General features: G+C 48.5%; 2 long non-coding RNA genes across 2 annotated transcripts in view; one reads left to right on the top strand and one right to left on the bottom strand.

The window, feature by feature from the left end:
- The window catches only part of LOC116667269, a 29,258-nt gene extending 26,349 nt beyond the window's left edge, over positions 1–2,909 (bottom strand). Inside the window, exon 1 of the long non-coding RNA XR_004324098.1 lies at positions 2,900–2,909. This is a non-coding gene — a long non-coding RNA (uncharacterized LOC116667269). The remainder of the gene's footprint in view (positions 1–2,899) is intronic.
- The window catches only part of LOC116667271, a 30,059-nt gene extending 27,140 nt beyond the window's left edge, over positions 1–2,919 (top strand). The window contains exon 4 of the long non-coding RNA XR_004324100.1: positions 2,909–2,919. This is a non-coding gene — a long non-coding RNA (uncharacterized LOC116667271). The remainder of the gene's footprint in view (positions 1–2,908) is intronic.
- The last annotated feature ends 10,897 nt before the right edge of the window (positions 2,920–13,816 follow it).

The following is a 13,816-nucleotide window of genomic DNA, read 5'->3' as shown; positions in this document are numbered from 1 at the left end:
GGGTTGGTAAACTACTGTCACTTATGTACATATTAACTGGCAAGTGGTAAAGTCAGTTAACTTGGTAAAACAACTAGAGCACTAAGTACCACCTTCTTTGTAAATCTTTTCTTTGTCCTCCCACTGGTAGTTAGGACCTCCGCCTGCTGAGTCCGTAACACTAGGGATCTTTCTTGTGTCTCCTTGTCCTTAGATTCATTTAACAAACGTACGGTGAGCATCTGTCACTGCTTGACACTGTTCGGGGTGCTGGCCGCACACCAGGAAACAGGTCAGTGATTCCTGCCCTCTGGGAACTCTCCTCCTACCCAGGGGACTGCAAGCCCCCGAGGGTGGGAACCACCCCTGAAGAAGCCAGAAAGAATCAAATAAGAGAAAAGTCTTTGAAAGTGCAGCTCCCACTGCACAGATTGCTTTCCTGGAGTTCGCAGTTTCTAGCAGCTGAGGAGACCTTGAGCCCACTGCGGCATCACTCCCCCCAGGACTCGGGCATCCGAGGCGCCCGGCAGCCGGAGCCCTTCCCAGCACTTGAGCTGCTCCCCTTGCTCTAGGAGGGGAACATCGGAGGCTGAATGAGCAGGTGGGAGAGAAAGGAGCTTGGGAATGTAAAAGCGATTTGGTTTATTGACCTATTCATATCTAAAATCTTCCTGTAATTTACGTGAAAATAATTAAAGCTTGGAATGAAATCAGTGAGCTTGAATGTCCTTCCCCTCCTCTGTAGGCACCAGGAGTAACATGGGTCTTCCTGACCTGCCCCGTCTTTGTCAACTTCCTCTCTTTGAAGTAGTCATCAGTACCATTGCTGGCCCCAGCAGGCTCTGTGCAAGTCTGGGAGACCGACCCCAAGATGGATGGCAACTCACAGCCCCATGGACAAGACAGGGGGCGGCAAATGTGAGGGCGGGGTTGGGCTTTGCTTCCTAAATGTCTCCTTATGCTTTGTTGGGGGGCCTTTCATCTCTGAGCCCCTGCTCTCCAGAGAAGAAGGAAAGAGGAGGTTGGGCTGTGGGCAATTCCCCGGGAACAGCACTGGCCCGCTGTGGACCTCCCCAGGCTTTCCAGGAGTCCCCTTGTGAAGGAAAAGCTGGGCTGGTCTAACAAGATAACTCACAGGTCTAGGAATGTGAAGGAGAGGCTGGGCTGGGCTAACAAGATAACTCACAAGTCTAAGTATTGGAATACTGATCTGAGTTCTGCTGGACTAACTTGTAAATCTAAGTTTATCAGTGTTGGTTTGCTGTTTATGTTTTTTGCCAGCCAGCTGGATTTTCAAAGATACATATCTGGCTTTGGAATGTTGGTTTGCTGCCTCCCTGCCTCCACTTTTGTGATGATAATGCTGCTAAAGCTGTTCCATGCCTATTGGCCAAATACCCCAAGCTTGTACTTTACCCTATAAAACCTCATGCGCACGTCTTGGAGGTGCTCAGAGCTTTGGAGCAGAAGCCCCTCTGAGCTCGCCGGAGTAATACATCTGAGTACTCCAACCCTCTGAGTGGTGCTTGTTTCTTGACTGGCCTGTCGTTTCCGTAACACCCTCTTCCTAGAGTTCTCCTCCATAAAACCAGGCGGCCTTGTCTTTGGGATTCTGCTGGCCCTTTCTGCTGTGGGAATCGTAGCGCTTTCCCCATTACCAAAGACCTTCCAGACTATCCATCATTCAAAAGGCTCTCAGAAGAGATTTTATTCGTATATCGCCCTCTAGGCAAACTGAGGTGGTGAGCGCACCAGAACCTTACTTTTCAAATATTCACCAACTTATGTATGAGGGGTGGCGCTTCTTGTTTTGAGAAATTTGAATGTGAAATTTGCCATCCTTGAACAGCGTGAAGGTGGGAGGGTGAGCTGCTATATCTGTGTGAGTATTCTACCCCTGTAAAGGATTGCAAGAGTATTTCACCTGGTGATCACCCAAGGGGCTGGTAGTTAAGAGGTGTTTAACCCTCCGACTCTCTCAGTACTGTCTTCTATTTCTTGTAAACTTTAGCAACTGTGGCTGAAGACATTAGCTTCCCTCTGTTGCTATTCCAATTTTCCAAATTTCTTTCTTTCTGAGTGAGGGAAACCTCTGAGTCTCCAGAACACCATGACTTTTTGTTGTTGTTGTTGTTAATTTTTTTTCTCACTCTTGTCTGGATCACTAGCAATGAGTTTGGGGTCCCAGGTGAATTGCCTTTTCTTTTGGACAGCATCAAAAGTGGACCCTCCTCTGCTCAGAGCTTGTTACTGAACCGAACTTGAGTCCCTTCACCTGCACACGGTAAAGCCAATCTACTGACACCAGGTTGTGAAGGAAAGTACAGCATTTATTAGCAGGTGTCAAGCAAAGAGAATGAGTAGCTCATCCTCAAAAGACCAGAACTCCCCAGCGGCTTTCAGGGAAGGGCTTTTAAAAGCAACATTTGCAGTGAGGGTTGGAGGGGGCATGAGTTTCTTCTGATTGGTTGGTGGTGAGGTAACAGGGTGATGATTCAGGAGTCTGAATCATCAGCTTTCCAGTTCCAACCAGTCTGGTGTCCACATGCTTATGGTCAGCATGGAGCCACCATCCTCCACCTGGTAGGGGCCTTACTCCTGCAGGGAGTTTCTGCAGAACAACTCGGAGATAAGCATCAGATTGTTATGCATATCACTTGAGGAGGAATTAGGACTCTGTTTTATCCCTGAACTGTTGTGTCTTGACTGCTTTCCTTTAGTTTCTGCATTCTCTTACTTCCCTAATTAGTAACTGCTTGAGTCTGCTCCTTGGAACTTAGGGAAGGCCTAGGAGACTAAAGCCTTTTCTTACAAACAAGAATTGGGGGTCACAGAGAGGCTTTTGTACCCAAGAGGGTCCTGCAGGGCCCTGCTCAGTTTCAGGCTTCCTCCAGAAACTTCCAGAGCCAAATCCTTTCACAGAATGTAGAACTCCAGCCATGCCATAGACTGCTGTCTCTGGCTGTCTCCCAGTCTCCCAGGGCCTTCAGGAAAACCCTGTGTTGCTCCAGTTGGCATATCTCTATAGTGGGGACAATATCTGAATTTCCAATTTGCGGATCTTGTGGGAATTAAACGAGATAATTCATGTGACACTCTTAGCCAGAGCTTGACATAAGTTCTTAAAGGATGGTCACTGTTGTTTTTATTGCTGCTACTTGCTCATGAGTGTTGCTGGCTTGGGGGCATGCCACTCATATAGGTTTGTTTCTGTGAAGCAAGGAGAAGCCAAAAATTTTTCTTAACACACTCAGTATTCCCTAGAGGATATTCTTGACTGTAGCCTATGATCACATGAGACGTGTATGAAACACAGAGCTATTTGTCCCTTGTAAATGGACAGTGTCTGCTTTCCTGGCAGATTTTCCATGCCTTCTTTTCTTGAGTTATTTTGTTTTATTTCCTCTTTTAAATTCTAAAAGAAATGAATGCCTGAAATATAGTTTAGAGTTCACATATCTGAAGAAAACCCATCACACACACACAAGTCATCACAAGGCATTCACTTGCCTGCTATTAATCCAGGTGTTAATAAATGAAATAGCACTTGGCGCTTATGTACCTGTGATTTCCATCTTCAAAGGGATTTGCAAGCATTACCCAGGTCTTCTCAGCATCGCTTCTGTGAACTAGGGGAGTGTGAGCTCTCTTCCACTGGGGGACCCACTAAGTGAACCTCATGTTTGGTGGTTGTTCTTTTTTGAACTTGTTTGTTTTTAACAGCAAAGAGAGAGTTACTTTTTGGTTTTGCATATATTCAATATTCAAAATTTGTTTATTTTTTAACTATTGAGTCTCCCTACTGAGGACGTATTAGCCAAATCTGAGCCAGAAAATTCTGACTCTGGGGGAAATGTTTTGTTCTGTTTGTTTTCACACAAAAAAGATCCAGCAAAACTCAACACGAGGTGACTGTTAGAACTTCCCAAGTTGGGAGGCTGACCTGTAATCTGCAGTCCTGGGCACAGCAGCCACCAGCCACACCAGCCACAGGTGGCTCCTGACCACTTGAAATGTGGCTGGTGTCACTGAGGGATGAAATTTTTAATTTAGTTGCATGGGAATTACTTTGAATTTAGATTTAAACAGCCACACGTGGCTAGTGGCTACCATAACGGCTCTAACACCTCAGTTTCCACACATAGGAGAGGTTGCAGCCACAAGGAAAGTATTTATACGTCCCTGTTTTAAACTCGGCTTCTAAAATGAGCTTTAGATCAATAAAGCAGACATATCTGGCCACTCTCAAAAGTCTCTAGAAAAGTCGGGCTTGAAAACTACTGGACCCCTAATGGGGGTGGGGGTGGGGTTCATGCTCTGTTCAGAGTGACCCTGTATCCCAGTTGCTTACAGGAGCAGAGAGTGGATTTCTTGACAAGCCCCAGGCTCACAAGGAACCCTCAGAGAACATCCCCTTTCTTCAGGCTCTACCGTAACTGTGTGGTTTTTTTTTTAAACTGTAGAATGTGGCTGTAAATTAATAGCTCTCCTGACAAAAGAGCCTGCCAGTGCCAACTACTGGTTTTCTGTTCGCCATCAATTTGTTGTTAAGCTGTACTCATAACTTAAAATACGGAGGATGGCTCAGTGAAGAGAGTCCCAGAGACGGCAGGTCTTGGGATGGAGAAGTGGGTCTGGCAGAGAAAAAACCAGACCAAATCTTTGTCCCGCTTGGAAAGGAAACAATCACAAATAACTTGGGCCACTGCCAGAGCACAAATCCAGAACCACTTACACCAGAAACACAGATTCCCTGGAGCCGATGTCAGGAACCCTCAGGAAAGGGGCAGGGTGGATGGGTGACCTGTGCCCTCACGACAACGTCATTACAACCAAAGAAGCAAACTGACACCTGCTCTCAGGTTAGGGGAAATCGGGTTAGCAGTCCTGACTCCTGGGAAGGCCAAGTTGGACAGCTCGGAAGCCAGGAATGAGACGTCCACCCTGTGCCACTCAGTGTAAACTGGAACGCTAGGATTTCTCCTTGAAGCAGAATTCAGGAGCAAGTAATTGTCAACAACAGCTAAAGCTGAGACAGAAAGTGCTGATTTATATTAAGGTGTGAGAATCCATAACTCAATCTATGTTAAACCATTTAAAGACATATGCTAAGAGGAGCAGCTTTGCTGTGCACATTCAATGAATATAGTAGTTATCCTTCACTGCATAAGAAATCACTCCGTTCTCTCTCACTGTTTCTGAAGGCACAGGTCCAGGAGTTCCTCGGTTGGGCGATTCTGGCTCAGGCCTTCTCTTCGGGGTGTAGTGAGATGCCAGCTGGTGCCACGGTCATCGGAAGGTTTGACCGAAGCTGGAGAATCCACTTGGAAGGTGGCTCGCTCACATGCCAGGCACGTTGCTGTGGGCTGGTTGGTTTCCGCCACGTCAGCCTCTGGACCGTGTGTTCCCACCACACTGCAGCTGGCTTCCCCCAGAGCAAGCCACCCAGAGGCCAGGTGGAAGGGGCAGCGAGTTCCCCGACCTGTCCTGGAAGTCACACCTGCTGCCCCTGCCGTATTCCGTCAGGTACACAGGCCGCCCTGATTCACCGGAAGGGAACATCTGGGGAGTTGAGGGCCATTTGGAGCCATCGTGGAGGCTGGCTAACCACAACAGAAAATGTATTTTAAAAATAAACGTGTGATTGATGACAACTTAAAATGACAACGAGATGCCATTTTTTATTCTTCGGATAAGTAAAAATTTAAAAGAAGAATACTATTCTGCGCTGGCCTGCAGGGGCAGGGCAGGGATGGGGGGGAGGGTCTTCTCCCTCATGGTTGGTGATGAATTGGTATCCTCAGCTTGGAGAACAGTGGGGACATCCGACCTTCCAAGACGCATCCTTTCAATCCTATTACGCTTCCAGCCATTTGCCCTAGAGAAGCACCCGAGCACGTGCACAGACAGGCGTGAGCTAGAACGTTCCTGCAGCTTTTTTTTTTTTTTTTTTGTAATAGTGACAAATTAGAACTAAGTTGTTTCCTGATAGGTGACTGGTTGAAAAGTTATGGTACTGTGCGAAGGTTGTACATCTCTGAAGACACCAAAACCCTCTGATTTATAGACTCTAAATAGGAGCATTTTCTGGTGTGAATTTTATCTCCACAAAACCGTTTTTTAAAAACTGTGCTAAATCGAGAGAAAGGACTACATACAATGTAGCTGTAAAAAAAATATTGAAGGTAGTGAAGATGTTCCCTGGGGCTTCATAAGAGAAAAGACAAAATAGAGAGCAGTAGATTCAATATGCTATCTTCGTGCAAAAAAAGGCTAGAAAATCATAATACATATTCCTCTTTGCTTATACCTGCAAAGAGAAACACTAGAAGGTACATAAGGAACAAAAAGGAAGATGGAGCAGATGGGAGAGGAAAGAGGTGGACAGGGATGGGTTTGTAAGAAGGCATCTCAATGAATATCTATGTCTGTGACCTAATGACAAATGCAATAAAATAAGAAGACAGCGTAACGTTTCTACAAGTTCCGTTTCTAACTCAGCTACTAACTCTGCAGTCTTAGAAATACCATTTTACTTTTCTGATTTTCAGTGTTTCCTTCTGTAAAGTGGATTCGCCGGTCTTTGAGCTCTTGGCTGTTGCTGAAAGTGTTTCCTTAGCTACATCCAACTGGCAAAATATTTCCCGGGCTCTTCCTCCCCGGCCACGTGCTACCTGGTACCTGGATGGCAGGTGTGGTGTCTGAGAGCGCACAGGAGCCCCTGGGAACCTGACCCGTCGCCCACATCTCCCACCACGGGACTGCGGGTCAGCGAGGGACATCGGTACCTAAAAGCAAGAGCCGAGCCCGGTCCTGTAGAGAAAATCGGTTACAATGGAAATGGTAGGAAACACCACTTTGCAACAGCAAGAAGGGGTTAAAACAGAGGAGCCAAGACACTGGGAGTATTACGGTGACAAGGCAGTGACGCACAGATGTCTCGTTCCCTCACCTCTGATGTAGGGTTCACTGTAGACAGCGACACCAGGACAGAACCACAGGGACCCGCCCCAGCTCCTCCTGCAGCCCCCCCGACCTGAATAGCACTGCTGTCTCCACCCCAGAGCCTGGCTGGACGAAGATCTCACCCCCAGAAGCCTCCTGTCAACAGCAGACGTGTCACCCAGTGACACACTGGTCTGCCAGCACTCGAGTGCGTCAGCACGGTGACGGCAGAGCCCTGAGTGAGTGGAAGGAAGCGGGGCCCTGAGTGGAGGGAGGAAAGAGGTGTGGAAGGAGGCCTGAGAGCACCCCTGTGAGGGCAAGTGATACCCCGGGAGGAGCGAGGTCCGCCGGTTTGACCCCGACCGCTTGGCAGGCCGTTGCGTTTACTTTTCCAGGAGGCGCGCTGAACTGGTGAGAATTAGAGGGACCAAGAAGCTCCCTGGAAAGAACTTTCTACCAGGGCTGCGACGCCAGACGGGCTGGCTCCTGGTGTGGGGGCTTCTGGTCACTCAGAGCCAGCTGCCTGGACCACTGCCTCTGTGACAGGTGCCCGGCTGCAGCGTCCACTCCCAGATGCAAATCAGAATCACGCCAAGGAGCGTGTCACACATCAGCTTCCCAAGCCTCATCCCTGGGGACACAGACCCAGCGGGTCTGGGGGAGCCCAGAATTTATATTCTCAGTGAGCATCGAGAAGGCTCTGGTACCATAGTGTGTGAACTGGCACTCGGGAGACACTTAGATAAATAATCTAAAAATGGCTCATTTCAAGGTTTTATTTTCTCTAGAGTTTGCCCTGCCCCAAGGAGAGGTCAATTATAATAATCTTTTCAAGAAAAGGACTTACTCCAGTAAGCTCGATTTGTCTCAGTGACGTTTCTCTTTGAGTTCTGCATTTCGTGGCTTGAATCCCAGCACCACGGGAGGACACAGGGCACCCTTAGCGCTCTGCAGGGGAGCGCTGCAGTGCTCTCCCTGGAAAGGACGCCTGTCCTCTTCAAAGGGAGCTTGTCCTTGCCCCACCGCATCTGGACCCAGGCGGGTGGGTGAAACAGCACGGTGCCGGTACCAGAGGACCTGGGTGTGCATCTTTTGTGACCTGACCCCGAGCACATCGCCAGGCTTTCCCGAGCCCTGTTTTCCACCTGTAAACTAAAGCGGTTACACGTGGTGATTTTTCAGATACATTTCAGTGAATTCTGAAACTATAACAATTATCATTTTCCAAATACCTACCAGGTGCAAGGCATACAAGTGGTCTCTCTCTCTAACGTGTGTGTGTGTATTTATATATACAGATATGTGTGTCGAATAAAATTCACATCTTATGGCAAGACAAGAAAAATTTAAACTTAAAAAATTCTTCTCTGCCCTTTGCCCCCGCCCCAACCACGCATGGTGTGTCTGCGTTAGGTGTGGACCTAACCTCCCCTGTCGTCAGGAACATCTGCTCAACCATAAACAGCAACATTCTCCCAGCGCCAACAAGGCAGCTTATTAAAAGGTAACATTCCTCATGATGCTTAGATCTACATTGTGTAAACTGTCAATAATACATCACTTAATCTGCACCCCTCTGTGTCAAAAAGCTTATATAGTTGTGTCTTGACTTCTCACGGATGGAACAGCTCCTGGAGCTCTCTGACATGCTCTTCTTAGGTTAGAATCCTCAACTTGGCTTGAATAAAATTTTCCATTTCTTTCTTAGATCAATTAATCGTTCATCGACATACATATACAGACATGCATGTAAGTCTATACACACACAAAGATACACGTGCATATGGACATACACATGTGTGCTGTGTGTATACATCCTTCCAGGATCCCTGAAGTTGTCATTATTCTTGTTTTGTCGCTTGGAAAGTGAAGCTCGGAGCCTGCAGGCATCTTCAGGCAGGTCTGGTAGCCGGTGAGTGACTGAGTCCACAGTCCAGCCTCTCTCTCCTACATCCTGTGCCTCTGCGCTAGCTTCGCGGGGGGACCACGCTGGGAGCACGGGGCTCCAGTTAGAGTCCGCCAGCTCCCTGACTTGCTCCCAGGCTGGCTGCGGGGCCAGGAGGGGCTCCGTGTTTTGAAGCTGCTGTAGTGGCTGCCTGGCCGGTTGGACCCTCAGCTGCCCCTTCCCTTCACGGCACCGGCACCCTGCGGTTTCTGCTTCTTGTTAACTCTGTGTCCCTCCCTTCGGGTCCTCGCCTGGTTTCTCACTCCCTCGACCTGCCCGTGTTCCCAGCTTGGGGGGACAAGGAGGGACTGAGGCTCCTGGTTCCCACCTGGAGCGGACCGCATCCTCTCTGGGGCTGAGCTGAGCCTGCCCCCAGACTCCCTTCGTTCCCGGTTCCCTTGTACAGGTCACAGTCCACAGCCGTGTCCAAACTCGGCAAGGCTTCGGGGCTCTTTAGAAAGCTCGGAATATGAAAACTAATACATGTATGTATATGCATGACTGGGACGTTGTGCTGTGCACCAGAGACTGACATATTGTAATTGACTGTACTTCAATTTTAAAAAAAGAAAAAAAGAAGAAAGCTCCATGCTCTGCCTCTCACTGTCTCAGGGGCTCCCCAGCTCAGCCTCACAGTGCACACCCTGCACCCCATCTCTTGCAGCTGGCTTCAGATGGCTTTGTCCACCCCTTGTCCCCAAGGAGATAGCACAGAGCCCCTCCTTTGTGCCCACCTGCACCTGGGTGGCTGACTTCAGTCTCTCTCTCAGCTGACACCTCATGGCCCCAGGCTCCCCTACCTGACCTTCCCTACCTACCTCTCACTGCACAGGAGGGGAAGCCGAGTTGTCCCTCCAGACTGACCATGACATCCCCCAGGAGAGCACTGGCGTCTTCCACCAGGACCGTCTCTCCACCCAAACAACTCCAAGTAGCACACAGTCTAAATCAGAGCAGCGGCCTTGCTGTGTGAGTGCAAGTTCAAGGCAATCTTGTCTAAGTGGCAAAGATCAGAAAGTCTGATTACAGACTGAGTGGGTGAAGATGTGGGGAGAGAGCCCCTCATACATAACTGGTGAGTTTGCAACTTGGATACACTTCCAAGGCGGGCAATTTGACAGCATGTATGTATCAGAAGGTCAAAGGCAGCTACCCTTTGACCCCAGCTGCTCCACAGCAGTATATTCATGTGCTGTTGCTTCTGTAACAGATCACCACAAACTGGGTGTTGAAAGGAATACAGAGATTTCGTCTCACAGTTCTGTAGATCAGAAAGTCAGAAGAGTCAGCTGATTTCTCAGCTCCAGGCCTCAGGAGGCAGAAATCAAGGAGGGTGGTGGCTTGGCCTCTTGTGCAGAGGCTCTCGGGGGGAGAACCTAGCCCCAGGCTCACTCAGGTTACTTGCAGAATTCAGTGCCAAGAGATCACAGCACTGAGGCCCTGTGTCCTTGCTGGCTGCGGGCCAGGGTTCATTCTCAATTTCCAGAGGCGGCCTGCCTTCCCGGTCTCATGACCCGCACCGTCCTCACAGCCGGCATTGGTGAGTTGAGTCCTTCTCATGATTCCCATCTCTCAGGCACCCCCACCTCCCCCACCTCCAGCTGGAAGAACTTCTGTGCTTTTCAAGGCTCATGTGATTAGACTGTAGACCCAGGGAATCCCGGATAATCTCGTTTTCTTAAGGTGCAGACCATAATTTCATCAGCAAAGTCCCTTTTACCACATAACGTAACCCAGTCGCAAGTACCAGGGATTAGAGACGAGCAACTTGGGAGAAGACGGGGGTCTGCCCACCACAGCCGCACTCTTGCAAAACAAGGAATCTGCTAGAATACTTGTCATAGCAAAACAGCGGCACAACCTGAGAGTCAATCAGTGAGCACCGGTGTAGAAATTACGGTTTATACCATGAGATATGTTCTGCGGTTGTTAAAAAGAAAGTGAATTGCTGTGAAAAGAGCTCATTCTTGTATTTGGTGCAACAAGGAAGCATGCAAATGCTACTATTTGTCTGAAGAAAGAACATACAGCTGTGTTATATACTTAACATACCATATACGTGCATGTGTGTACGTAACTGTATACATGAAGTGCGGAGGGAGGAAGATATAGCTGAGTGATAGAGTGTGTGCTTAGCATGCATGAGGCCCTGGGTTCAATCCTCAGTCTCTCCATTAAAATAAATCAATACATACATACGTACATACATACATACATCTAATTACCACCCGCCCCCAAAAAACAAAGCCAATAATATAAATGATTATAGATATTCTCTATTATTTTTGTGTTTTCTTTATCATTGGTTTCTGATATAATCTTTATTATTTCTTTTTCTATATATTTTGGGTTTATTTGCTCATCTTACTCAATTTTTTAAGATGGAAATTCAGGATTTGATTTAAGATCTTTTTTATCTGATACAGGTATTAAAAACTATAAATTTTTCCCTAAGCACTGCTTTAGCTACAGTCAATAAATTTTGATACATTGTGTTTTCATTTAAAAAAAATAATATAAATGACATTTGGAGGGTTGGGGGAGACCACGCCACATCGCTACACGCAGCATCTTCCCTGCGGAACTTTGGGTCCTCCTGCTGATGCATCGTCTCAGGGCGGGACTCAGAGAAGGAGGTGACTTACCTGAGCCACTGGGGCACAGTGATGTGTAGGTTGTGGTGGGCCAGGCCAATCAGGGTCTCCAGGCTTTGGATCCAGTGGCCCGTCCCCTCCCCAATCATTAGCAGGAGCAGGCAGCTGAGAGGCACTGAGCCTCTGCTCTGTTGCTTCTCACTGGTGAGGGCTTACTTAGGGTTTTAGTAGCTGTAATAACAATTTTTGTTACCAGGTCTACACTCATTCTACTTGCTGCATGAAAGGCCAATAAACCAGTAGACAAGGTGTTGGGGCAAGGAATAGCGACTTTATTTGGAAAGTCGGCAGACCGAGAAGATGGGGGACTAATGTCCCAGAGAACCATCTTCCGCAAGTCAGAATTCAGGCTCCTTTTATACTAAAAAGGGGAGGGGGTGTGGTTGGTTGTTGCAAACTTCTTGGTGTCGGAATCCCTTGTTCTTGCAGCTGTCCATGTGGGTCAGGTCGCGGTATCCCAGTAAACCTCCAACAAGACAGATGCTATCCTATGCTCTGCAACTTTTTATCTCTGTATGAATGGAAAATTGTTATATCCTGCAAGGTCAGAGCCTTGAGAGTGGGCTTTCCTGTAGATTTCAGGCTACAGGTAACATGCTTTTACAAAAGGTGCAGAGCCAGCATGACTGAGCCCAGGATACAGAGCACAAGGGTTAGAGCCAAAGGCACAGATCTCATATGGAGCCAGATTCGTTCTTCCCTGTTACATTTTCAGGAAAGGCCCAGTCACCCAGGGTCTCTTTCCTGCTTTTCCCTCATGTGCTCCTCTGGAGGGGCCCTGGGTCTCAGGACATGTGGGCCAGACCTACCTGAAGTGGTCTGGGTTTGCAGCCGTGCGGTGGGAGAAACAACACAGACATTTCACTGACCGAGTTTGAGTCACTTGGGTTCTGTACAGTTTTCGGAAGCTCTGAGAAATGGCCTCAGAGAAACACAAGAACCTTTTTAGAAGCAGTTACAACTGACTGCCAAGGAAAATTCTGGGCCGTGATCCTTCAAGGGGAAAATCCAGACATTCCCATGATTAATCAGAGGGGAAGTAAGGGAAAAGGAAACAGGGAATTTGTACTCAATCACTGCACTCAGAGCCAAAGCCTCAGGCTTGGCACCTCTCTCCCAGCCCCAGTTCTACCAGAGAGAGAAAAAAAGAAATCATGCGTTGAAAATTTTCTTCTCCTTTTCTTTCTCCTGATTTCTTCTTGTTTTCTCCTAAAGGTCAAATGTATTGTCTACGCCACCTCAAGAAATACCTGCCTTCCCCTCACAAACTGACATCACTGCTGAAAACCAAAAGTGGAAGGACGCTGGAGGGACGGCGGGCATCCTGGCGACCAGCCCAGCAGGGATACGCCCCCCTGTGCTCGGGGACCCCGTAGTGGTCTTCACAGAAGCAAACGCTGTCACCGAGCTGGCATGACTCCTCCTTTATTTTCTCCCTTTCGTCTACACAGTCACAGCCCTGTGGTGAACTATTTGCATGGAAGCAAGAGGAGGCAAAGAGATTTCACAGCCTTATGGGGGAGCACCAAGACAGCGAGGGGCCTCACACTGCACTGCGCTTTTCCAGCTGGGACGCAGAAAACACGCGGTCTCTTTTTTCAGTCTTACTAAGGCCCAGGCATAGTCAGCAGATATTGGTTGAAGTGGGGTTTTCTCATGCTGCTGACATGTCGCAGCAACCTGGCAGGCTGTGCTGGTGTCCTGGGCACCCACGTGCCGCAGAGCAGAAGAGAAATTCCGTCTCCATATCGGGCTGTGAGTTCCTGCTTGGCGGACCCTGCTTGGCAGAGTGAAGAAAGGGCCTGCATTTTGCCCATTTACCATCGTTTGGTAGTTGCTAAACAGAATGGGATGTAGTCTCTGAATAAGGGCTTGCCCCGGCTTCGTAGGAACTGGATGTGCCACCCAGGGACCCTGTGCTGAAAAAGCCCAGTTACTTCTAATGCAGTCGACCTGCCTGTCCCAGCACCTGCACAGCCCTCACCGACGAGCCCACCGCAGGTGGGTCAGGAGATTGCCCCTGACAATCTCCATCAGATGATCTTGCTGCCGAAGGCAAGTTTGTGTGCCCAAACAAACTGAAACGTTGGAGTTTGGAGCAGAGAAATGTTTATTACAGGGCCGAGCAAGGAGGATGGGTTGGCTCATGCCCAAGAAAACTCCAAACTCCCTGAAGGGTTTCAGCAAAGCTTATTTAAAGGTCAAGTAAGGCGGGAGGTGGGGGGACTCACAGGTTTGTGATCAGCTCGTGCACAATCCTCTGATTGGTTTATGTGGAGGGACAAGGGCATCA

The sequence above is a fragment of the Camelus ferus genome, chromosome 11, assembly GCF_009834535.1.
Source record: "Camelus ferus isolate YT-003-E chromosome 11, BCGSAC_Cfer_1.0, whole genome shotgun sequence".
Lineage (NCBI taxonomy): Eukaryota > Metazoa > Chordata > Mammalia > Artiodactyla > Camelidae > Camelus > Camelus ferus.
This window is presented reverse-complemented; position numbering and strand designations above follow the sequence as displayed.